Below are 26,500 nucleotides of genomic sequence, written 5' to 3' on the forward strand. Positions count from 1 at the left end.
ACTCAAAGGAGAAATATCTCTTTACAAGTCCTATCAAGGCACCTAGGTCTGTTCTAGAACTAGGTTAGTGCCCCTTCAAGGTAGAAGATTTTAAAGACTTGAGAAAATTTAGAAAATACTTATTGCTAAATTCCAGAATCCCTGTCTCCACAAGCGGGGGTTGTCTCTCTCTAGCCATTCCCGCAAGGGTTTTCTTTTTATTTTTTCTTAGACCAACGCTGTCCCTGGACTCAGAGGAGTCAGGATAAGGCTTTATTTAAGATTTTTCTGTTTCTAGCCTTATCTAGGTAACTAGCCAATTGTCTTGTTTGACTCCATGTGAGGGGATCCTAATCCATGCGGCGCATCAGGGGAGGGATAAAGGGAGCAGTGAGCATTTTCTGAGGGACCATTTCCTTTGGGGTACCACGCTGGGCAGTAGGGTATATCATCTGAGGCTTAGCCCCTGATGTTGCTACTATTATTATCTTCATTTTATGAACAAGGAAATGAAGGTTCAGTAAGGGGAAGTATTTATCAAATGTTACTCAAGAAACAGATCAGTGTTACTTCTATAAGCCTACCAGACCTTGCTAATTACAGGAGAACATCCTCTGCCCCCACCCCGCCTTGCCCCCAACACGCTTTTTTGAAATTTAAGAAAAAGTAAAGGAGATGATGATATGGCAACTACCTAGTATCTATTACAAAGAATTGGTCAATGCTGACATTTTGTCTCATTTGTGGTAAATATTTAAAATAAAATGTTAAATAACTTGAACCCTCACTTTCAACATCATTTACTATCCCCTCTCCACTCCCACCTCCCAAAATAAATCTCTACTATAAGTTTAGTGTTTTTCCTTTCAGCCCATTTTTCATACAGTTCAAAGACCTTTCTGGGGGTAGAAAGTTTCATTCTCCCTACGGCTTCCTTACAGGGATTTTGGGAATCCCATACCTTAGAAAATGTCCGTGACCTCTGCCTGCCCTTTGTGCTTTGGCCCCCCATGGTTTGTGACGTTGCTGCACAGGGCAAGTTCAGACAGAGTGATGTTCTTGGTAGAGCTGAAGTGGTCCAGCACTGCTACAGCAGACACGACTCTTTGTTCTCAACTCATGCTGTGAATTGTTCAGTTCCATTTTGTTTCTGGAGCTGCAGGACAACTTGATATGACGCTATCTAGTGTTCCAACCAAGCCAGAAAAAGAAATGAAGCATCACCTCAAATAAAGCAAATAGACTTTAAAACAGGGAAGAAAAGATGTTATTACCAGAAGAACTTAAAACCAAAGCTTGAGGGGTTTTTTTCTTCTTTTTTTTAATCACCATTGCACTGCAGGAGTTACTGTTGGTGTCCCTATATCTCCCTACACTTACATCTTCGGTGCACAGCTACCAGGACCTGCATACCTCTGGGACCACTCTGCCCAGTCTGGGAGGCTGAAGTAACGGGGAACCCGTGTGCCCTAGGAGCAGTCCTCAACAAATGACTGCTAGGAATTGATGTATAGATATCTTAGCTCCTTCTCTCAGGTAGGATAACAAAAAGGCATGTGTCCAACACTCCCAGAGTTTTCCAGTGGAATTCAGCTCCATCTATGAGAGTGCTGGCTGGCCGGGTTACGCACACTTCACCAGATGCTTTCTTCTGGATCTCAAACCCTACGCCCCTACCAGTATTTCCTTCACTTTCCAAGTAACCATTGAAACCACTGGCTTTGGAATCTTTGTCTCAGGGTCTCCCAAACTCAGAAAACTCTTCTGTGGTAGATTGCAAAATGGCCATAAACTCCACCTTCCTCTACATCTTTACTATGTGATGTTACAGCTTCTCCCATCCAGCAGTGGACTGGTCTTGGGTCTTGCTTTGGCCAATAGAATATGGTGGAAGTGATGGCATGCCAGTTCCAAGCCTAGGCTTCAAGAAAATATACAGTACTACTTTTTCTCAAATATTCATGAGCATTAATAAATGGTTGTTCTAAGTATTGGGTGATTCGTCAGATAACAGAAACTAACTGATCTAAGTCCTTATATGAGACCACCTCTTGCATGTATTTCCTTGAATGAGAGTATTGTTTACCTTAAGGAAAAGCATCTTCTCTGGCACAGAGAGTAAATGACCTTCTCAGGGTTGCCCCGCAGAATGTGAGTGCCAGTAGCCGTCAGTATCCTGGTTTATTACTTTGTTCCAGGGCCTCTGTGCTGAATCACCTTGTCTGGGTTTGCCTGCTAGCTGCTGCGTTTTCTCTCCACCATGGCTGCCAGCCTGGCTGCTGGTTTTTTCCAAAGCCCTCTTTTCACAGAGCCGTGAGGTAGGAGGGCCCTGAGTTTTTATGGATTTTGCCAATGACATATGTGTCTGATAGGGATTCAAGTGCTTACAAAACTGGCCTGAAATGCAGAGCTCACCATAAACACTGTAATTGCTAGACGCTGGAAAATTTATGGAGCTTCAGAGCCAGCAGGATGCAGAGGAACAACATTGAATAGAGTAAGTCTGGCTGCTTCATCCTGGCTTTGCCTTTGGTCTATGAAGTTATTTTCAGCTCTAAGATGCCAGGATGAAAAAAAAAAAAAAGATGCCAGGATGCCAGGATTTGAGGACTAAGTAGGGCCTCATGAAAATGCAAAGCCAAAAGGCATGGGGTTAATTGTCTAACTGAAGGAAGTTCTTATAGGCTAGAATGGTGGTTCTCTATAGGGTCCCTATACCAGCATCACCAGGGAACTTGTTAAAAAAGAAAATTCTTGGACCCCATCCCAGACCCTCTGAATCAGAATTCCTTGGGATGGGGCCCCAGTAATCTGTTTTACCAACCCTCCAGGTGATTTGAATGCAGACTCAAGTTTGAGAATTATTGATCTAGGGGCATGTTATTCCAAATGTAGCTCACGGTGTTGGCATTGCCTGGGAGCTGGTTAGAGAAGCGGAAGCTCAGCACCATCTCCTCAGCCTTCCTGAATCAGAATCTGCATTCAACAAGACCCCCAGGTGATCTGAGTGCACATCAAAGCTGAGAAGAGCTGGGTATACATTTCTAATCTCAAACCTTGAAGTTTGTGATTCACTGGGTCTGGGGTGGGGGTCACTAATTTGCATTTCTAAGAAGCTCCCAGGTATCGCTGATGCTGCAGTTTTGGGGACCACACTTTGAGCAGCAAGACTCTAGTTTTCAGGCCAGGCTTAGAATCTGGTCATGGGAGGGTTTCAAGCCAATCCAAATTTGAGCCACTCTGGACAGACCTGCAGGCTGCACACTGCTCAACTCCAGAAGGCACCATTCACATAGACTCTGAGGCAAGGACCTGAAACCCAAAGCTAAGTAAGATAAGAGGCAAGAGTTGGGTAAAGAGTGGGCCTTAAAGAGAGTCAGAACCGGGTTTGAATCTTAACCTTGCCTCTTACATAGTTATGTGATCTTGGGAAAACCATTTAACTCTGTGTCTCAATGTCCTCGTCTGTAAAATGGAGATGGTCATACCTGCCCCACTAGATGAGATACTTAATGGTCAGTACACAGAACAAGCCCAGCAAATATTCGTCTTTTCCTTTCAGCCAAGGGAATAGAAGTGGCAGCAGATGTGCTGTCTCCTCCTCCAGTCTCATCCTGGTCAGTGGCTTATTTGTCTGCTTCGGGCTGAAGGCCAGGTAAGTGTGATGGGCTTTTCTTTAGCGCTCCTAGGGGTCAGATGAAGGTGATACAAGAATAACGCAGGCTATTTATATTAGGAACACTTCCCATGGGTTTGTAAAAATCGATTCATAAAAATGACCAATGTAGCCAATTTCAAACCACACCTACCTACCAAAGTCAAAAAAGACAGCAGCATCCCTGGTCCTGCCAAGGCTCACTGTGATGCCCCTGGAGCCTGGAATCACGCAGAGGCTTTGCGAGGGCACCTTGGTGTGTCGGGCAGGGAAATCTGCCCTCCTCAACTTAAAGGATACAGTTAAGCCATTCCTGTGTTTCTTTCTTTCTTTTCTTTTCTTTTTTTTTTTTTTGAGAAAAAGACACTCAGTGATGCTCTGAAACAAACATAAAGACGAAATAAAGTATATATTGGGGGCAAGGGGAAAGCCATTTGGGGTACAGAGCAGGCAGCAAGATGCTATCAAAGTTTTAAAACACAAACCAACCAGGGCAATGTTAAGAGGCCAGGTGAACCTTGACGGTGTCAGAAACTAGACATCCCTAAATTTTCTGTTTTGCACTTAGGAGAAGCAGAAGAAAGGATATGTGTTTTTTCTTCCTTTCTTTTTAAATTCAGGGCTGGTCGTATTTTTAGGAGGAGGTGGAACGGCTGCCGACTTTAGGCAGGATTACAGCCTGAGACAGCCACTAGAGGGCGTCAGAGATCCAGAAAAACTCCTGTTTCTGAGAGAAGCCCCAGGGAGGGAGCTGAAAGGTCTGTTCTGGGTGGGGTGTTTGGGCATAAGCTGATTCCTGAGAACCTTCTCAGCAGGTGTTCACCTTCCCACGAGAAGGCAGTAGCCAGCTCTGTAGGGAAGTTAGATAATTAATTGACCAATTTATTCACTGTAAATGATTTCTGCATGCAAGTCTCTGTCTGTCCTTGGTGTGAAAGTACAGATGAGGGTGTAGGACTTTTTATGAGAGTCTGTAACTGAAAAGAAGCCTAGTTGTAGGGCTCAGGGGTGGTATCAGGAACAAGCTTGGAAGCTGTGGACCGTCGTACCCCATTACTTCCATGTGCTGCCCCAGTAAACATAAAATCAAAATACAAACAGCATGTTTGTAGGCAAATAGAGTTTTGAACGAAGTTCCAGATTGCCACCTGTTAATGTGTCCCGTATAGAAAATTCTAGCGCTGTCCTGATTGGGGATTTACAGTGTGCGCTGAAGCAGGGGTAAAGCTGATTCCTCTACTGTTGCTCAAAAGGCCCTTTAAGTGTTCACTAAGACAAAACACCGTAGAACTTAGAAACTCACCTTTCCTGGAGAGATCTAGAACACAGGAGGGGCTATCTCAGTAGGGGGACATGGTAGAAAATGGCCTAAAAAGGTATGATCTAGCCAGAGGAACTGCTGGTCATGGGAAGCAATGGGGCAGAATGGGCACCACTTGGTCCACCAGCCTCTGCTAGGGAAGAGATCCCTCAGCCCCGCCCTTATGCCTCTGCAGCCCCCTCCAGCAATGAAGACCCTTTGTCAGCATGACATATACTTCCTGCCCTCGCTCCCACCCCACCACGGCTGGCAGCAACTTTTTTTTTTTTTTTTTTCCGGTACGCGGGCCTCTCACTGTTGTGGCCTCTCCCGTTGCGGAGCACAGGCTCCGGACGCGCAGGCTCAGCGGCCATGGCTCATGGGCCCAGCCGCTCCGCGGCATGTGGGACCTTCCCGGACCGGGGCACGAACCCGTGTCCCCTGCATCGGCAGGCGGACTCTCAACCACTGCGCCACCAGGGAAGCCCCTGGCAGCAACTTTTGTGAGTTGGGAAGGTTACAGATCAGGAAGAGGTGTTCCTTAGAGCAGGAGTGGGGTCTCCCACTCCATGGGTGTGCTCCAGAAGGGCTGAGTCCCAGATGACTTGCAAATATGGTCTCCTTCCTGTGGAGAGCTTCTGGGAAAGGAAAGAAATTGGCTGGGCTTCAGTATATTTCCTCGGTTGTAAGAGAAAGATGGATAAAATAAATGAGATGAGACCAATTCTATCAAGTAATATAATGATGCTTCCCTTTCTAATAGAAATTTCTTTTTCAGAGGCTAAAAATTCCGTGAACCTCTAAAATCCTAGTTTACCATGGATACAAGGAAGAAGGTCCTCCTTGTCAGACTCTCTCTTGCTGTCTGGATCACTGTGGCCAGCCCCTCTGGCTCCCCTCCTTCCCAGGGGTAAAGTCAGCGGCATCAATCCTCCTGTAGGTAATGCCTGTCTTTTGGCAGTCTTTGCTCCTTAGTTCCCATCACATCAAGTCCAAGAATCTTTACCCGGCTTCCAAGGACAGGCCATCTCTTCCACTTAATACCTATCTGATACTCTCATCTTGCTGGTCATCTCACCATTCAATAGAAGGATCCCTGACATGGAGCTCTCTGAGCATTTGTGTGTGCTGTTCCCCTTCCGTGGGAACCTTTCCTTGTTGCTGGCATAAAACCTGAACCCAAGCTACATTTCCTCCAAAGCGGCTTTCCTGTCTACTTCGCCTTATTGATTGCCTCTTCCTTTGAACTCTCACATGTTCCTATAGACACTGGGGGACTTGATCCAACAATGTTTTGTTTTGGTTTTTTTTCTCTCTGTTATTTTAGGAAACTTGATTGTAGGCTGACAATTAGATGGCTATGTCTTTGAGGACAGAGGTTTGAACGTAGCGTCCCAAGACCCCAACGTGATGACCCCATGCGCACATTAGAAATGCAATTAACATTTGCCCGGTTAACTCCTCTGCACCCTTCAGATCTTAGGTTCAACCTCACTTCCTAAGGGCAGCTTCCCCGTTGGATCTAAATCTCCTACTATAGTTTCCCGGAGAACTGGGACCTCATAGAATTCCCACAAAAAAACACTCCTGCACAGTGCTTCTGAAAGACAGAATCTTTAAATTTTGCTTTATTTTATTACTCAGTTCCTTCCATGAGGGCTGGGACAATGTCTGGTTTTGTTTAGTGCCTAGGGCAGTGCCCGGCACACAGCGGGGCCTCTGTATTTTCTTAAAAGAATGAATGCATACTGGTGGGAGGGAGTGTGACATGGACATCTTGGGGAATGAGGAGGACAGAGCTGAGGATGCTAACCTCCTGGGAGCTGGTACCCTTGAGCTAAACAGAAGTTAACAGCAGAGACTCAGATGGGTCAAGTCAGCAAAATCATTTTGGAATCATTATTGGTAATGAGTGACATGTTTTCTCAAAGATTTTGTGAGGAACTTATAAAAGTGATGCATGTTCATCATGGAAAATACGTAAAGTTTAGACAATTATAAGGAACCCAAAAAAGTAACTCCAAGCCTACCAACCAAAGCCTTTTATAAAAATAATATTTTCTTCCAACACTAGTTTAGTGACTTTTTTTACATAGTGGAACAATTTGGAGGTGGGGTCTACACAGAGCTCCCTGCCAGGACCAAGATCCAGGTACACACAGGTGTAACTTACTCATTAACCCACCCATGTTCGCTTCCTTCCCATCACCGCCATTTCCACAATCTCCCCTGTGTTTCCTGGAATCACTTCCCACATAAGCCATTTGCCCTGCTTCTGGGGAACCTAGTCCGAGACCGTACCACCCCACTTCTTAACTATGAGTTCAGGCACTGCCCAGATTAAAGTTTCCCTCTTCTTTCTAACTAAAGTGGACGCTAAAAAGTCTAAACGATCCAACATATATTTTAAGGCACAGGATAGAAATGCAAAACCATGCCAGGTTGCTGACTCTTTGTCATCAGAACTTCTGATAGGAACATTCCCAAGAGGGAATAAATTATACAGACTCTGGTCTCTTCGGAGGTGACTTTGGATTGTTCTTTATTTCTCCTCTCTTTTGTCCCCTCATTTCTTTCTTAATCTGCTTCCTCTATAGTAGAGGGTATTCTAAACCGAACTGTTTTTGCTGCCAATCCCTAATTAGTTTCCAGATACACACACAAACCTGGATGTGATGCTAGGCTTGCTATAAAGCAAGTTCATATGCATTTTATTTGATTCATAGTTACCACTAGTTCTAAAGGCCTGATGCATGCCGACCAGTGTCTACTAGGTTCTACAAGAGATTCTGCAGGGGCTACTAAGACACTATCCTTGTAGGGAAGATAAGACACATACACAGCAAGACTCATGCAGAGCCAAGTGTGATGTGTCAACTGAGGGGCACACATAGGCTGAAATAAACAAGCAAGCAAACAACTCGAGGAATTCAGAGAACGTAGTGAGTCATTCTGGATGGAATTCGAGAAAGCTTCATGGAACAGGCTAAGAACGATGGGTGGGTTGGATTTTAATGGATCAAATGGGTCAGGACAGAGAGAGAAGTAATCAAAGCTTCCCCTGTCTCAGTTCCTAGGGGACTCCTATCTGATGTCAAAAGCTAAGACTGCTGCTTCCCTTTCCTTCCCCACAATGGTTACGAACCTTTGGAGTTTCCTTCTATCTCAGCTCCTCCAATACCCAGTGAGGAAGCAGCATCATCTTTCTGATGTAAACAGACTGGGCCAGACCCAAGTCCAACCAGAAAATAGGCATATCATCGGGGAATGCATTTCACTTTAGATATCAGAACCCCAACTAACAGGGGTCTAAACAAAAGGGACACTGATTGTATCTCATGTTAAAAGAAAACCAGAGATAGGCATTGGTTGCTGCTGGTTCAGCTATTCAGCAATCTCACCAAGCACCCAGGATTTTTTCCTCTTCTTCCTGCCTTCCTCAAGCTGTTGGTTTTTCAACCTCATGCTGCTCACCTCCTGGTTGCAAGTTGGCTGCTATGGACTCGGGCATCGCGACTGCCTCCGAGGCAGGAAGGAGGGAGGAGGGCGGCACAGGAAGTCTCTCTTGTGTTCAAACAGCAAAAGTTTTCTCAGGAGTCCCCTGCCAATCTCTACTTCTATGTCGTTGACTAGAACTGGCTCAGATGGCCCAGCTGTAAAACATTCTGGAAACTTGGGCATTTCACTTTTTAGATTTTGTAATTACAGAAAGCAAGGAAGGAGGGATAAGGAATGGCTGCAATGATGATGCTACAAATTCTGCCACCCCTGCGGAAAACTTCACCTGCTGTGGCCAAGACTCTCAGAGCCTTCCTTGCTCCCTCTTGGCTGGTAGCTCGTTTACCAGTCAACTATAACTGAGCCATACTATGTAACAAAGCAGCCCAAATCTCAATGGCTAATAATAAACATGCATTGTCATGCTCACAGGTTCGCTGATTTGCCAGGGTGGCTCTGTTCCATACATGTTTCACTCTTCTGGAGCCAGAGGAATGATGTGGCAGAACTCTGCACAAGAGAAGCAAGCAGAAAGTGTGCTGCCTCTTTGTGTGTAGGCTCAGAACTGACTCACTGCCATTTCTGTCCATGTTCCACTGGCCAAAGTAAGCCCACGTGGGACCAAAGCAAGATTTCTAGTGGAAGGAACTGCAAAGCTATTTAGGGAAGGGTATGGGTACAGTGAGGGGTGAGGAATGAGGTGATCTAATAATGTTATCTGTGTGACAGTGGTGGGGGGCCAGGATGTGAATGTGTGTCCTTGCAGGTGGCAAATGTGCTTGGAACAGGCAAGGGTCTACTGAAGGCAGTGCCTAGGCAGTGAAGTGGCCTCAGGGTGGTCATGTTAGACCAGGTGTGAGGGAAGGGATGGATACAGGGGACTAGTCCTTTAGGGAAGGCAAAGCATGTTGTACCTTGAATCACCTTTCGTGGGTGGCTTTTACTGATTGAACGCATCCAGCAAAAAAGGATTTTGAGGCTCACCTCCTCATCAGATATCAACTCGGCATTTTCAGGAGTCTCGGTCTCAGGCAATTCGTAACCTCAATCTCCCTCCATGTCTGGGTGTTTTCATCCCCCAAGTAGGAACTGAGTCCTGCTTTCCCCAGCAGAGGTAACTGGAGATGGTCCCTTGATTTCTCAAGGAGTATTTTCCCAGATAAACCCCATTTACCATAATTCTTATAACTTGATTAAACCAAGTATTGGGACAATAAGAATAGAATAGAGATGGAGACAATTCCTCATGATGATCAAATTACCCAGATTGTTCCTTGGTGCCATTACATTAACCAGAGTCAGAGTGTCTTTGACAGGAGGAATGCACTGGTTTAAATTTAATTAAACTCTGACATATGCTCCTAAGAGAGAAATCACAATACAGGCAAACTGTATTTAAGGACATAGGTATGCCTTTGAAAAAAAAAGTATATACATCCTTAACTCTGACAATAGGATTCATTCATTGATCCAATAAACATTTTCCGTTGTCTCTCCTCTCTCTGAAACCTACTTTGACAGAAAGAGCCATATATGAACTCATTTGAGAAGGCAATGGATCTTCTAAGAGAAGTATATAATATCACATTTTTGCATGTTTATTTAGTGGAATTTTTTAGAACTTGTCATCTGCCAGACTCTATTCATAAATTGTCTATCTTATATTTCACACATATTAGCTTATTTAATTTTTATTATAAATGTGATAGGTAGGTCCTATTATTGTCCCCATTTTACAGATGGAAACTCTGAAGCACACTGAGGTTAAACAACTTCCTCAAGGTTAAGTAACTTGAAAAAGGTGTGGACTCCCAAAAGACTAATGGAAAAAGGAGATGGAACGCCTGACAGATGATACAGTATTTCTAATGAAGCCACATAAAATCTGAATAACCATAACCATTTTGGGGGGAACCAACTAGCCTCCTCATTGCCAAGTGTTTTGATTAGACGTACAAAAGATTTTTCCTGCCCAGCACGCTTCTCTCTCTCCCTAGTGACAGCAACCTGATTTTCCCTGGGAACCACGCTCCCTCATTGAGTCCATGTGGTTTGAGTGGGCAGATCCAACGCTCCATCTCCAAGGTTGGAAAGTCAATCAGGCCTGGGGATTATTTAAGAAATGATCAAGTGACCTAAGCAGAGGACAACGACCATCAGCCCTAGGACTTATGCTGGGTCTTTTAGGAAAGAAGCATCCTCTCTGGTAGGGATGTGAAGAACAGGACATGAGGTTGGGATAGCTGGCAGCCATCTTGCCACTGTTGGAGAAACTCTGAGATTGAAAGTAGTACAGTGGGCACTGATGTTGAGAGACTGAGATAAATCAATTCCTAAGGATATTATTTGAGCCCCTGGGTTCAGCCATGCCTGAGCTTCTCATTACAGAGCCTGCAGACTTTTTAGTTCCTTAAGCCCACAGAGAACCTTCATTGTCAAAGCCAGTTTGAATCAAGTATCTGTCATTTGTGACAAAGAGCCCTGTCTGAAAGTGAACAAGGTCACTTTCCAAGCCCATTCTTCTGCTCTGGGGGCCTCCATTCTTTCTGTCCAGAAGACCCTGGAGAGTTAGGCTGCTTTTCTTTCTTTGATGGCCTACAAACATCCTCTCACTCTTACATGAAGCTTCCCTTCTTCTCTAGCCATTGCTTCCTTATTGACACCAGTAACAAGAACACAGGTACTTTTTACTTAAAGGCTTCAGATTAATCCTTATGAAGAAAAAACAGGTCACCTCTAAAAGTAGCATGAAAAAGTTATAAAGGTGAAAAAAACCTCAGGCTTTGACAAGTCCTTGTCTCTGATGGAGTGTTTTGCTGTTCAGTATAGGAGCTGTGAGCCGCATGTATCTGCGGAGCACAGAAACTGCGGCCGTGAGGAGTGAGAAACTGAATTTTTAATTTTATTTAATTTTAATCTAAAATTAAAAACTTATACTTGATTCAGTTACTGAAGAACTTTTTTTTAATGTATGCTTGGAACCACCAGAGTACATGAATTTTTCTTAGCAACTGTATGTTTTATAAAGTCTGAATACAAATCAAGTATTTCCAATAAAAATTTAGTATCTGAATTGAGACATGGAGAAAGTGTAAAACGCATGTAAGATTTCAAAGATTAGGTTTGAAAAAGAGCAAAATTATTTTATTTTTATATTGATTACATGTTGAAATGATAATATTTTTGATATACTGAGTTTAAAATATTCTTAATATTAATTTCACCAGTTTTTGTTTTTCTTCAAGAGCCACTCTTCTAGCTACTTTCAGATATGCAACACAGCATTATTGACTATAGTCATGCTGTACATTATATCCCCATGACTTATTTCATAATTAGAAATTTGTACCTTTTTTGACCCCCTTCACTTACTTCGCCCACCACCTTTTATTTTTTTGAACATGGCTCATGTTCTATTTCTATTGGATGGTGCTGGTCTATAGTTTGTCTAAATAGTGATTTGAAGACCCAACTTGTACTCTATAGGGTGGAGCTTATCAAACCTCTGAACCTGAGAGCTTTCAGGATGTGAGCTTTTACGCTGAAAAAACATTGAAGAAATGTGTCAACAACCCCTCTGTTGTTAGTTTTCCTTATAAAAGTCTGGAACAATCTAATTAAACAGTTTTGATTATTATTCATGTTATTATTTGATCAGTGAACAATCCTTTGGTTTGTTTTCTTGGTCTATGTGATGCTCTTCTAGTTGAAGGGTAAAAAAACATGAATTCCTGAAAATTTTATTTTGAAAAGAAAAAGGGATTTCCCCGGCAGTCCAGTGGAACTCCGCGCTTCCACTGTAGGGAGCGTGGGTTCTATCCTTAGTCGGGGAACTAAAATCCCACATGCTGTGTGGCAAGGCCAAAAGTAATAATAATCAAAAATAATATGACCACCTAGAGGGGTGGGATAGGGAGGGTGGGAGGGAGGGAGACGCAAGAGGGAAGAGATATGGGAACATATGTATATGTATAACTGATTCACTTTGTTATAAAGCAGAAACACACACCATTGTAAAGCAATTATACTCCAATAAAGATGTAAAAAAAATAATAATCAATCAATCAATAAAATAAAAAGGGAAATATCCTATTTAATGCAAAATAGGAGATATTATAGATTGTTTCCAGAAATCTTTTCATATTGCATATTTTTGTTGCTGTCTTGTCAATGTTTTCATTTATATATGTCTGATATTTTTATTGAAATAATCTGCCCACCCTGGGAAGCTTCATTTTTGCTTCATTTCTCCCACTTTCCAGAAATCATGACTCTAGAGTCCTTCTTCCCGCTCAGAAGCTGGAAGATACAGTTACAGCAGAAGGTAAAGAGGGCTCAAGTCTCAAGGGACCTGCCAACTGGGGGGCTCTGGTCCCACTGGGCCCCCTTCCCCATGGTAGGGACTTCTTCAGAATTTCCTTTTAAGCATTCAAAGGTCCTCTGGCACAAACAGGTAACAAAACAAAAATATATGACCCTCATTCTGGAAAGCTGAAAATTGTAGGGTTTTTAAAGGACTTCATTGTAAGTCTAGCATACACCCTGCAAAGCATTTGCCAGCTTGCTTTCAGCTCCATTCTCCACACTTCCCTGTCCTCTTCTGCACTGCAGAGGGCTCATCCTGCAAACTACATTTCTCGGACTTCCCAGCCAATTGGCTTCTGGCTAGATTTGGCCTGTGAGAAATGTGGCCAGGAGACAGGAGATAGAAAGCAAAGGGAAAACAGGGAGAAGCCAGGGAGTTATCAGCTAGACCTCTCTTTCTTTCTTAAGATGCATCATCTTTGGTAGTGACTTTGTGTCCTGTTTTCCAGCTTTTGTCAAATAGCCCTTAATTCTATGACATTATATGGAAAAAGTTAAAGTGCACACTAATGATTATACATTTATATATAATATTTTTAATAGATTATAAAAATATATGTTAAAATATGATTAGGATTGGTGGAGTGGGTCAGGGAATGCAATTGGCGTTATGGCTAAAGGGGACCTGAGGTTCAACTGTAATGAATATTGTACTTTTTTACAAAACAGAACGAAAGGCCACAAACACAAAGAGTTAATAGCTATTAATCCTGGATGGTGGCAAAGGAAAGAAAAAAGAAAAGTCACACTTCTAGATATTTTGGGGGAGAAGAAATTACTTTACCATAATATATTTTTTTCTTTTCTTACTTAAGTTTTTCCAGGAATTATTTAAGTATAACTGTATTAGTTTTTTATTGCTGCTGCAACAAATTACCACAAACTTAGTGGCTTATAACAAACACACATTTATCATCTTATAGTTTTGGACATCAGAAGTCTGATACAGGGCTGAAATCAAGGTGTCAGCAGGGCAGTGATCATTTCTGGAGGCTCTAAGAGAGAATCTATTTCTTGTCTTTTCCAGCTTCTAGAACCAGCCACATTCCTTGGCTTGTGACCTCTTCCTCCATTTTCAAAGATAGCAAGATTACATGCCTTTGGCCATTCTTCTGTAGTCATATTTCCTTCCGACTACAACAGAGAAAGATTCTGTGATTTTAAGGACGCTTGTAATTAGGTTGAGCCTACCCAGCTAATCCAGAATAACTCTACATCTCAAGATCCTTCACTTCATCACATCTGCAAAGACCATTTTGCCATGTAAGGAAACATATTCACAGGTTCCAAGGATTAAGATGTGGACATTTTGGGGGAAGGGTCCATTATTCTAGCTACCATGATAATGTGCAGAGGGAAAACATCCTTCATTTGTAAACTAAAGGCTTTTAAAAGCCCCTCATCCATCTAGCATGCCATCTTTCTGAGAAGACAAAGTTTTTATTCAGGTTCAAGTCCACAGCAGTGAGGGTGTTCACCTTCTGATTATGCATAGCTGAGCAGGAAACTTGCTGTACATTTTTACAATAGAAGACAATGAGAAATTCACAAGTTCATTAAGATGGCTTTCATCAGGATAGCGGGCAGATCTCAAATTAAAGTTATGACAGAGAGCTGTTCTGTAGATCCCCCTCAATGAAAAGACAAGCATCATTTGGTCTAATTGTTGCTTAGCTATAGCCAAACGTTGGGACTGTAATGACAAAACAGTTCAATGAGATATTACATTTTGCACTGGTTGCAGTGGTTCTGCTGAAAACAGGTTCTGGTTCTGCTGAACCAGGATTTTGCTGAACTGGTTAGTCGTCTAGAAACTGGGGCTTGGAACTAATTATTAGGAAGTGCTAATGTTCTCTGACCTATGATGAATAAGCCTTCCTTCCTGAGTAGATTAACTTCTCTTTAAGGAAAGAGTTAACGAAATTTAGAACCTCCCAAAGAGATCATAAGTAGACATTTGATTAAGCAAACAAGTTAAAGCAAGAACTTGGTAGATAATCATGAAAACGGTCCTTGCCAAGTTCTTTCGCATTTCATTGAGCAATTGCATTCCTCCAGCAAACAAAGGACTAGCATGTTAGATGTTCAAGAACTTGATGGTTATGCAATCGACCATCAGAAATGTTCAAGCTGCCCTTCCAGTTGATCCAGGGTAACTGCTTTTTCCCATCATCCTTGAAGCATTTGTATGGCTTTTGTCCGCTTCATTTCTGGAAAACTATTTTAGCAGGTAGAAATTTTTCCAAAATTTAAGATGCAAGAGAGGGGACATTTTTCTGATTTTATAACTCAAGTCAAATGTAGTCCATCAAGGTTAGCAAAAAGTCTAAGAGTAGTTATTATTTTTCTTCGGTTCATCTCTGTTATGTATTAGTGGAAACCAGGAAAAATGGGGGTCTGGCTTCTGGGCTGCCAAGATATATATCACCCATCCCAAATTGGGCCAGTAAACTGTGGGCAGCTGTGTTGTCAGCACCTGCCTTCTCTAGACCTAGCTGGGTACCATGAACTTCACAGCTGCCCCCAAGGATACAGTGCTTTGTGTTTTAAACTGATTCCCATGAAGCCTCTCCTTTCTGGGTATTTCCACTTTTGAGGTACAGCATGGAAATTGAGACTTCTATCCTCCCTGGGCTTGAGAAATCCAACCCTGCCCCTGGCCTGGCTTCTCGGCCTGTGAGGGGGAAGGCAAAGTCACCTTTTCCTTCAATCATGAGTATTTATTGAATCTTGTCTTAGTGTAGGTCCCCTCTCTTGTAGCAGACCCTTAGACAAGAATTCAAGTGTAAGTAGTTTACGTGGGAGGCGGTCCCAGGAAACACTAGCAGGGAGGTGTGGAGGTGACACAGGAAGGATAGGCAGCCTAATGGAGCAAGTTACCACCGTGAGCGACCAGAGCTCAAGCCCAGTGGGAAACTCTGGGAGCTGATGTACAAGACTCAGAGTTGACTTATGGAGGGAAAGGGATTTGGGTTATATATCCACCTGCCTCTAAGCATCACTGGTGGAAGGCTGCCAGCGGTTAACTGCCCAGACTGTCCAGTCTACTGTGTCTGAATCCAGGGTGGCTTCCTGCTGTTTGGGAGGACACCCTCTGGTGAGAGATGAAGATACAGGCAGTTGGTAGTAGAGCGAGCTCACATTGCAGTGGTACCACCTGAGGGGTGGTAATTCAAAGGCTTGTTATTCCAGCTATGAGGAAGTCACTGAAGTAAGTGCCGTACAAAAGCTTAGTTACTTCAGTCAATACATGAGGCAGAGTATCTGTGTGTTGCTGACTGTATGCTTAGAATGATGCTGTAGGGGAAGCAATAGAAACAGGAAGTATGATGTCCCACTGATTTGAGGGGCTTACGGAATAGGGAAGATAACCTTGCTTCTACCATGCAACACGGGCAAATGGACAAAGTATAAATAGTGCATTGGCATTAGGGGAGGATTGGAATTCTTGGGAAAGGCTTCATGGAGAAAGTAGAAAATAAAGGAAGGATAGTGTTTGTAGAAACAAAGCCAAAGCCTGCATCATCTGAGGACCAATGAGACAGATGGCATGGAGATGGAGTTAGCCTAGCATGTTGATACGTGGTGAACAAGCCCATGGGACCGAGGTTGATGGAACATATTCAAGTGAGTGGGGATCTCTATGCTTGACAGGGTAGGGCAGGGCCAACACTGAGACGTCTGAAGGCAAAACAAAAAAGTCTTGGCTTGTTATTGTCCTAAAGATGTCAGTCATTGCCTTGAGCCTACAATCCCTCTTGAAAAAGCCCACCCGTGTCCACGGTACTGTTGAAGAAGTGGCTGTGTTGGGGCAGGTGACCCTGCTTCTGAGGCAACATCTGATTGTCATGGAGCAGACACCTGCCCCAGGTGGGCTAATCAGATTCTGGTGTTTTGAATTTTTCCCCTGGCATTTGGACCTAGGGCACTAAGAGACTGAATTATTTTGTTCTCTGTAGAGACAGGGCAAGGCTTCTGTTCCCTTAGTAAGCTGCAGCCATGTGCCAACACAGCACATTAGAGTAAAGCATCATAGAAAATATTAACTGCAGCAAAAAAGATGAGTACAAGTGCTAGGAGAATCAGAGAAGAGAGACTATGTGGCCCCAACACATTTAAGGTGACTTTCTAATTCCCCCAAGGCCACAGTGTACCTCTGGAATTTAAGTCTTTTGTAAACTTTCCATCTAAGTTAATGTGAATGGGTTTCTCCTCCTTGGAAATCGAGATCCGTTAACTAAAACAAGATGGTAACCACTAACTTGCATATTTCCAGTGCTTTGATTCTCTTTCCTCTGGGTTGAAGTCATTTGGTGATCCCCAGAAGAAAGCCTTGAGACGAGAATCATGTTCAAATGGTTTATTCAGGAAGGGCTTCAGGGAGACCTTAAAGGAATGGGGGAAACTTGATGGGGAAGGGAAGGAAGCCAAGCTGGTGGTGAATTCACATCCATCGATGGGGTCTGCAGAGGGCGCTGCAGCGGAAGTCCCGCCTCAGGGCTCCTCCTTCTTCCCTACTGAAACGAGCCCGGCTTCCCCTCTCCCTTTACTGCCCTGCACTGTCGCGGGCAGGCAGAGGTAGATTAGGCAAGATCATGGCCCTCCACTCGTGTACAGTCCAGTTGAGGGAGACAAACTTGCAAACACGTATAGGCGACTAGAAAAATAGCTGCTGGTGGTGGAGAATAAGAAAATCTACATCCAAAGGAAGTTCTCTGCAAACAGTGAATGATTTAACATGGATGGGCCGTGCTCCCCCTCAAACATATTAGAATCACTCAGCAACATAAGCATGGTTGATTTCCTCCCAGGTACTATTTTTAAAAATCGCTTCCAGAAAACAGAAGTTCCTGGGAAATGACTGTTGAAGGAAAGTGGTTATAACCTGGCTGGAGCCCAGTTTATACTCCGCAGCCTTGACCCGAGAAAGAGAGTAGTAAATATCAAACCCAACGGCTTGGTAATATTCCATTGTACATATGCGCCACATCTCCTTTATCCATTCACCTGTTGATGGACACTTAGGTTGCTTCTGTGTCCTGCTATTTTAAATAGACCTGCAATGAACATTGTGGTATATGTATCTTTTTGAATTATGGTTTTCTCAGAGTATATGCCCAGTAGTGGGATTGCTGGGTCATATGGTAGTTCTATTTTTAGTTTTTTATATATATACTACCAAGACTAAAATAGATAGCTAGTGGGAAGCAGCTGCATAGCACAGGGAGGTCAGCTCGGTGCTTTGTGACCTCCTAGAGGGGTGGGATAGGGAGGGTGGGAGGGAGACGCAAGAGGGAGTGGATATGGGGATATATATGTACATATAACTGATTCACTTTGTTATACAGCAGAAACAAACACAACATTGTAAAGCAATTATACTCCAATAAAGATGTTAAAAAAAAAAAAAGCAACTTGGTAAGATTGTTGTATGTTTTTCTTTTCCCCCTGAAGGTATGTTTACTCTTTCAGTGACTAGGAACTTAACTGTTTAAAGTATGTTTGGTCCCGGGGTCGAGCTGCCAGGAAAACAGTGGGCATTTGCTTGTGATAATGTGTTTTTTTTTTTCCCCAGTATGGTCTCTATTTAGTGCAGGGTTGGTGAAAGTGTGGACCAGTATCCACAAGGCTTTCAGGAACCTTAAACTGATAAAGCACAAAGCTTTCTCTTTATTATGAGCAAATGATGTACCATATGATATCATTTCATATTTTATACATATAAGCAAGTGCTACATACTAGTAAGTGACTATATGAGGAATTAACTATTACTAAAATTTAGTATTCATACTTTTTTTTTTTCTTTTGGCTGTTCCTCGCGGCATGCAGTATCTTAGTTCCCTGACCAGGGATTGAACCCGTACCCTCTGCATTGGGATTGCAGAGTCTTAACCACTGGACCACCAGGGAAGTCCCTCATATGTTTTAAATAGCACGATATTGGAGTTTAATAAGAACAGTTAAGTCAGGGTTCCAATGGAAGTTGGCTTCCATCGAATTTTTCACAGCACTGGAAAACGTGCACTGCTGCTGTGCACAGGCGGGGAGTACAAACTCCCACAAGGCTTGGTGGAAACACTGATCAGTGCACCATAGTTGGTGAATTTTCTTATGTGGAAAAATGCTGTTTTAGTATGGGTTTCCCCAGTAGACTCTGAGATAAGGATGTGAATGCAAGTAGTTTATCTGGGGGACGATCCCAGGAACCACTGGAAGGCAAGTGGAGAAGGAGACAAGGAAGGAAAGAAAACCAATCAAAGGGTGTGCAAATGAGCAGAATTCCTGATGTGGGCAGCTGGGACTCAGGCCTCTGGGGACTCTCGGGAGACCTTGCATAACATGCCTCAGTGTTGCCCCACCTGAGAGGTGAGGTTTGGGGAATTTATCCGACATTTTCCATTGGATGACTGTAGAGGGCTGCTTCTGGAGGCATTGATTCACAGATACCTCCAGCCTGCATGCTGGATCATGCACCTGCAACCAGAGAAAGCCCTCCAGGAGAGTGGCAAGAGGTTTATAAGAGGCTGTCAGTGAGGAGAAGAGTTGGAAGAGAGGACCAGCAAGAACTGGGCAGGACACAGATGCTCTGACAGCGTCTACCTGGGATGCAAATGTCCATGAACAGTATTGGGGGCCCATCGGTGTCTAACCACTTGACTTTAGAACACACGTGTGTTGCATTCAATGCACTATATAAGCCCCAATTGCTAAGTCGTCAGGGAGAAACTTATGTTAAGAATGCAATCTTAAATTTGAATCCCAGAGGATAGGAAGAAGCCAGCCATATGAAGAGGGGAGAGTGGTCCTGAAGTCTTCTGCATCAGTTTTCCCATTTAAATTCTGAGTCTAAACAAGGAAATTTAAATCCTTGATTGCTTGAAGAGTGATTCTTAGCAATCACATTCTCATTCAGAATAAAATTATTTTTAGCCCTCCTGCAGGATAAACTTTCAGATTTTCTATTTGCTACCATTTCAACATCATGTTTCTCTCCTCTAGTCAATTTCTCTTTGTCCACCCATTAGTCCACTGTCCTAATCCCACTCTTTTTGCCGCATCTACTGCAAGAATGAAGACCATTCTCAGAATCAGACTGTCGACATTCCAGAAAATGTCGACATCACTCTGAAGGGATGCACAATTATTGAGAAGGGCCCAGAGGCACCCTGTGGAGGGACTTCAATCATATTAATGTAGAACTCAGTCTCCTTGGAAAGAAAAAAATGAGGCTCCGGGTTGACAAAGGATAGGGAAATAGAAAGGAACTGGCAATGGTGCACACTATCTGTAGTCGTGTACAGAACATGGTCAAGGGTGTCACACTGGGCTTCCATTTACAAGATGAAGTCTCTGTATGCTCACATCCCCATCAACGTCATTATTTAGGAGAATGGTTCTCTTGTTGAAGTCTGAAATTTGGGGGATGTGAAAAATACATCCACAGGGTTCAAATGAGGCCAGGCATTGCTTGTTTAGTATCTCAAGCCTAGAAAGATGAGTTCATTTTTGAAGGAAATGACATTGAACTTGTATCAAATTCAGCTGCTTTGATTCAGCAAGCCACAATACTTAAAAACAAGGATATCAGAAAACTTTCGGATGCTATCTCTGTTTCTGAAAAAGGAACAGTTCAGCAGGCTGATGAATAAGATCTACATTGTCCAGCTACAGAAGCAGCAAGATGCCAGATGATACTTCGGACTCATCTGTGACATTTTAAAGATGCAATAAAAGCTCTTGATTGGCGGAAAAATCCTAATCCTATTTTCACCAGCTGCTGCTTTGAGAGTTCCCATCTTCCATCCTAGATTTTTCTAATCTAGTTCCTTAGAAAAAAAGACATCTCATTGGAGAAACAGAAATTTTCAGCCCCTTCTAAAGACAGTGGGGATGACAATCCGGATACCTGGGGCTGGACTTCTCAAATTTTTTGAGTTACCAACTTCCCCACTTTGTCCTGCCTCTCAGCTGAAAGGTAATTCCATATCTCTCAGACACTAGTCCTGAAGTTTGTCTTAGTATCTCAATATTCTGTAAGTAATTGTGTGGCATTGAAAAGGACTTAAATGAGTTTATGATTTTTTTTCTTGCTATGGAGTCACTGTCAAAATTGTCTGAGTTACACTTCTCTTCTTTGCAATGTAATACACTCCCAAGGGACACGGGGCTTCATCTTGAGCACGTGCAGTAAGTAGTGCCAGAAAGAAGTCTAAAAACTAAAAAAACAAACAAACAAACAAAAAAAACAAAAAAAAAAAACATGAAGCCATTTCAGATCTTACTCTTAACAGATTTCCTGAAATCTTATCAATGGAAACAGCATCACTCATCAACATGCAATGGCAGGGTTCCCTTAAATCATACTCCTCCATTGATGGCATGGCCCTTTTGGGGTGCCTCTGATACTTCTAACTTTTGAAAGAATCGTTTTCTCCCATATGTATTTGGAGTTGTTGTCTTGTTTGCACATGATTGTATTCTATCTTCCAGAGATTTCTCACAATTTTTGTTCCTCTGATGGAAAACCTTATATTTTTCTGCACTATGATGGATTATTTTCATCAAGTTTTCTTTCATTGCGTGGGCTGTATGATGGAAGTAGACACCTGTACTCAGTTTGTAATTTGATACAATTTTAAATAGCCCTTTATATATGACCTATCTGTTTTTATATCCGGCAACACAAAGTTAGCTCTCAATTAAGGCTGAATGAATTAAATATTTAAATCATTGCCTTGTAAGAAGGTCCAACTTAATCATCCATATGCAAATTTTAAGTATGTGTGTTAAAGGAATTCTAGGTATCTGGTTTTCTGACCTTGTATCTTAAATCTTTTATCAACTTAGTTGAATTTGTTTATGTAGTGCTGAGTAACAAGGAAGAAAAAGTACAGTAAGTCCCCTACATATGAATGAGTTCCATTCTGAGAGTGCTTTCATAAGTCCAATTTGTTCGTAAGTTCAGCAAAGTTAGCCTAGGTACCCAACTAACACAATCGGCTATAAAGTACTGTACTGTAATATGTTTATAATACTTTTCACACAAATAATGCATAAAAAACAAACACAAAATAGGTTTACAATACTTTTAACACAAATAATACATAAAAAACAAACACACACAAAAAAACATTTTTAATCTTACAATACAGTACCTTGAAAAGTACAGTACAACAGCTGGCATACAGGGGCTGGCATCAAGTGAACAGGCAAGAAGAGTTACTGACTGGAGGAGGGAGAGGAGGTGGGAGATGGTAGAGCTGAAGGATCGTCAGCAATAGGAGATGGAGGGCAAGCTACAATGTCACCCATGCCTGACATTAGTGCCACAGATTCTGGTTCCTTGCTGGATTCAATTCTATCTACCCTCTTGAAGAAACGATCCAGTGATGTCTGGGTAGTAGCTCCTTTTTTTCCTTGTCATAGATGACACGGTAGCACTGGATTGCATCTCCTGCATTATGAATCTCTTCAGTTATTCAGTTACTATAAGAATGAGTGACATCTACCATCTTTTCACCTCTCTCCACTCTCAATTATATTCACTTTTGTTTCCATCGTTATCGCTTAGTGCTTCTTAGCAGTACCAGCTACATCACCGCTGGTTTTATGCTTGCTTCCGCACATCCTGGACTTAAAATAAAGATACTGTACTACTGTACTTTATACAGTACTGTACAGTAAAGTACATGAAAGCACAACCACTTGTAGAGGATGCACATATGTGACAATGTACACCAGACACGTGTACTAACTTACGTGTTTGGATATATGAACTCACGTTCACATCTTTGGAAGTTCACAGCTTGAAGGTTCCTATGTAGGGGACTTATTGTAATATATAAACATATCATCCCATGACAACAACAGAAAAATAAAACCGTCTAAAGCTATAAACCAGTATTTTAATCTGCATATAAATCCTCCTTAAAACTTGTCCTCCAGTGTTTTGTTTTTCAGCCTTTTAAAAAAATACTTCTAGTGACAGCAAACTCATTATCCCCTCACGAAGCAATCCAAACCAGTTTCAGAAAGTTCTAATCATTAAAGGAAAAAAAAGTCTTCAGCAGCCAAATGATAGACAGGTGTAAGCACTGTGCTAAAAAATTTGGATAGCTTTCAGTGTCAGTCACCTTGATTGGGAAGACTCTGTAAACCACATTAGTAATCCCAGTCGACAAAAAAATTGATATTGAACTGCTACATACCTTGGCATTTGTAAGTCCTCATCCCCTATCCAACATTTGTTTATTCAGCAAATGTGTACCCATTTGGGTAACTGTCTTGTTAATATACTATGAATGACTATGATTCAGTGAGTACATTGTTCAGAATAGATTTATTCTACTTTCAACTTGCAGCTCAGATAAATCACCATGACCCAAAGTATTTTTCTAGTTTTTCCGCAGTGGTCATGTTGCCCTAAAAGGGTCTTCAAGCCATTCACTCTCCATGAGTGATATAGCCTATGTCCCTATTACCTGACTTCAATTATAGTGTTGAAATCTTACCCAGGTCTTATATGATGATCCCTTTGGAGCAGGATCCAAAATATATCCTTATTTGTCTTGTTCAATCTCATATCAAAGGAGATCATCAAGGTAAGTCTTGAGATATTGTCTTATCAACAATTTGGCTGGCATGATCAATATCCAAGTTTAATCCCCAAGTGGCACATGGAGGGGTAAGGAATATTCTAAGCCTCCTTGACATTCCTGACATTGATTGCTACCACTGCCTTCACTCCAGTCCTCTCCATGTCTAATCTGGATGACTGCCATAGCTTATTGTGCCCTCAGCCTTGCCATATCTCCCATCCCTTCCCACTGCAGCCAGAGTGCTCCTCTTAAATACACACTGATCATGTCAACTCTGTTGCTTAATTGCCTTGTTACCTTCTCCATAAAACTCAGACTCATTATGGAATACAAAGCCTGTGCCAACTTCTCCCACCTCATCTCTTGTCTCGATCTTTCTATCTTCCAACAATGTGGGATTATCATTGATCCTGGATAGTGGATGCTCCCTGCTGACTCTCCTCCTCCCCGTCTTTGGCTGCACCCCTACCTCAGAGTGAAGCCCTACTGCGTAGCCTCCAGGAAGCTTGTTTTCCTGACTCTTTCTCCCACAGCAGGATAGGTTTTTGTTCTGTCCAACCAGTTCTGTTGCAGACTGAGCTTATCTCAAATGCTAGACCTAATCACTCTGTATTGTCATTGTTTTCTAGTCTATATCCTCCCCAAACCTGGAGCTCTTGGTGACAAGAGGCTGGGTCTTTTGTATCTATAACATCAGGATGTAACAGGTAGTTGTCTCCTACTGCAAATTCGTGATGAACGACAGTGATCCAACTCAGAAGTGAATAAAAATTTGGAAAACATAATCGTGCTGCTGAGGACCATTTTAGGGAATATTTCTTTGAGTGAGCTCTGAAGTAGCTGAGTAATGACTGCTTTTAATGGAAGCACTAAAATATGAATAATGGTAATCTGATGGGTTTTCCCTGGTTTATGTTTTTGCCTTAATTTTTATATTTTCAGAATTCTCTATAGGGAGCCATATAGGTTACATTTATAATCAAGAATGAAGGCTAAAAAACAGTATATATTATTATTATTATTTAATTTTATTGAAATATAGTTGATTTACAATGTTGTGTTAATTTCTGCTGTACAGCAAAGTGAATCAGTTATACATATATATTCTTTTTCATATTCTTTTCCATTATGGTTTATCACAGGATATTGAATATAGTCTCCTGTGCTATAGAGTAGGACCTTGTTGTTTATCCAAAAAAACCAGTATATATTACTTTGTATTATATCTTTATGGCAAATGTATGCAGAGCAAAAGAACTGGAATAAAAAGTCCTCAAGAGGGTAACTGGTTTTCTCTAGGGCTGGAATAATGGATGACATTTTTTCTTTTTCTCCTAATTTGTAGGGTTTTTTTCCTGTATGATTATGTATTCCTTTTATAAGAAAAAGATTATTAAAAATAAATATAAAAATTAAATAAATGACATGATGATTGATAATATGAGCAAATAATCAAACTACTGCTTATCAAGAGATCACTGAATTTAACAAATCATACTTATTGTCAAGGCATTTAGCTATTATTTAGAGAACCCATGGAAAATAATATAAATATTGCAATCTTTTAAAATGGAGGAAAATATGACTCTGGAAACCATAACTGGAAAATTTGTTTTAGACCTTTTGGAAGTTAAGCATGTCATTGGTTTGGGAGCAGAACCTCAGTCCAGTTATGAATTATAGAGGTGGTTTTTAATGGAACATAACTATCCATTTCTGTTGCCAAATCTATTATCCTTTAGTGCACAATACACCAGAGATTAAAATCCCACACATTCAGCAAAATACTTACTGTGAAGCAGTGTAAATAGATTTAGTCATAATTTATACAGGTGCATATTTATAGGTAGAACATAAATGTTTGAAAAAATGGCAATGAGAGAAAGGAAGAAGCAACATTATTTTAGAATATTATTTCTTTTGAGTTTCTTCTTTAAATCCTTATGCTTTGCATTTATTATGTGTTAAAACTAAACACTCCTCCAATATTTATAAACCAGTTTAGCTTTCCCTCACTTGATTTGGTAAGAGCTGAGTAAATCAGTTACATGTGGTTATTTATTAAAAAGAAGATTAGATACAGTTTTTGTCATCATTATTTCACTTTTGTGAGCAAAGTAATGTTAAGTTCTTAGAGATTCTTTTATATCATCAATAATCACGAGATGAAAATATGATTTACTAACTTGCTGATTAATAATTTTCATGTATAAGTAAATGTCAGTGTCAATACTTCTAAAGGTAGCTTGTATCATTCAATCCTGGCCTGAAAATTAAATCCTGAAAGCTACACAAATGCAAACATTTAGACAGAGAAGGCCAGTAATACTTAACTGAAAGATGGAAAAATATATGTATTTAGCACTTTATAGTGTGACAGACAGTAAGTAGAGTAATTGCCTACAATATATTATCCCATTGAGTCCTCACCACAAACCTACAGATAAGTCTATTAGGGTAGTCAACAGTCTGTAATCTCAGCTGTTTATAAACCACCATATCCACTGATAGGCAGCTCTGGGCCCTGTTCCATCTCTCCTTGGCTGACAGCGTAGCCAGCAGCAGAGAGAGAGAAAAAGACCTGGGGAGTCTCAAACCTGCAACTCAAAGCTCGAGCCTGGAAATGGCAAACATCACTTCTGCTCCCAACTCATTGTTCACAGCTAATCACCTGGAACCACCCAACCACAAGGGGGCAGGGCAGGGAGTGCAACCCCACAGTGTATCCAGAAGTGGAGGGAACAGGCAATATTTGGTGAATAGTACTAATCACTACTATAGTAACTGCATGCCCTTATTTTACACACAAAGAAACAGGGGGAAGTCAAACAACTTGTCAAGTCACATAGCCAGTAAGTGAAAGAGTTAAGAAGTTATTAAAGAACTAAACATGAAGTGAACAGTATTTTTATGGCAAATTCTGAGCCTACCAATTCTATGTCACATAGAAAGACACAGGAATATTAGAGAGTGAACAGGGATTAGCAGATTTCCCTTGCTTTCACTTTTGTGAACTTGAAATCCTTTGGCTATATTTCCAGCTGCCTACCTCAAAAGCTAGAGATCAAAAATATTGCCTTTCCATTACCAGAGCTGAGTTCCTT

At 41.7% G+C, this 26,500-nt stretch overlaps 2 pseudogenes; one reads left to right on the plus strand and one right to left on the minus strand.

The window, feature by feature from the left end:
- Positions 1 to 8,445, minus strand: part of LOC115861517 (thioredoxin-like protein 1 pseudogene) — a 43,362-nt pseudogene extending 34,917 nt beyond the window's left edge.
- Positions 8,446 to 18,774: 10,329 nt separating this feature from the next.
- On the plus strand, positions 18,775 to 20,447 carry LOC115861520 (large ribosomal subunit protein uL6 pseudogene; annotated as a pseudogene).
- The last annotated feature ends 6,053 nt before the right edge of the window (positions 20,448 to 26,500 follow it).

The sequence above is a fragment of the Globicephala melas genome, chromosome 15, assembly GCF_963455315.2.
Source record: "Globicephala melas chromosome 15, mGloMel1.2, whole genome shotgun sequence".
Classification (NCBI taxonomy): domain Eukaryota; kingdom Metazoa; phylum Chordata; class Mammalia; order Artiodactyla; family Delphinidae; genus Globicephala; species Globicephala melas.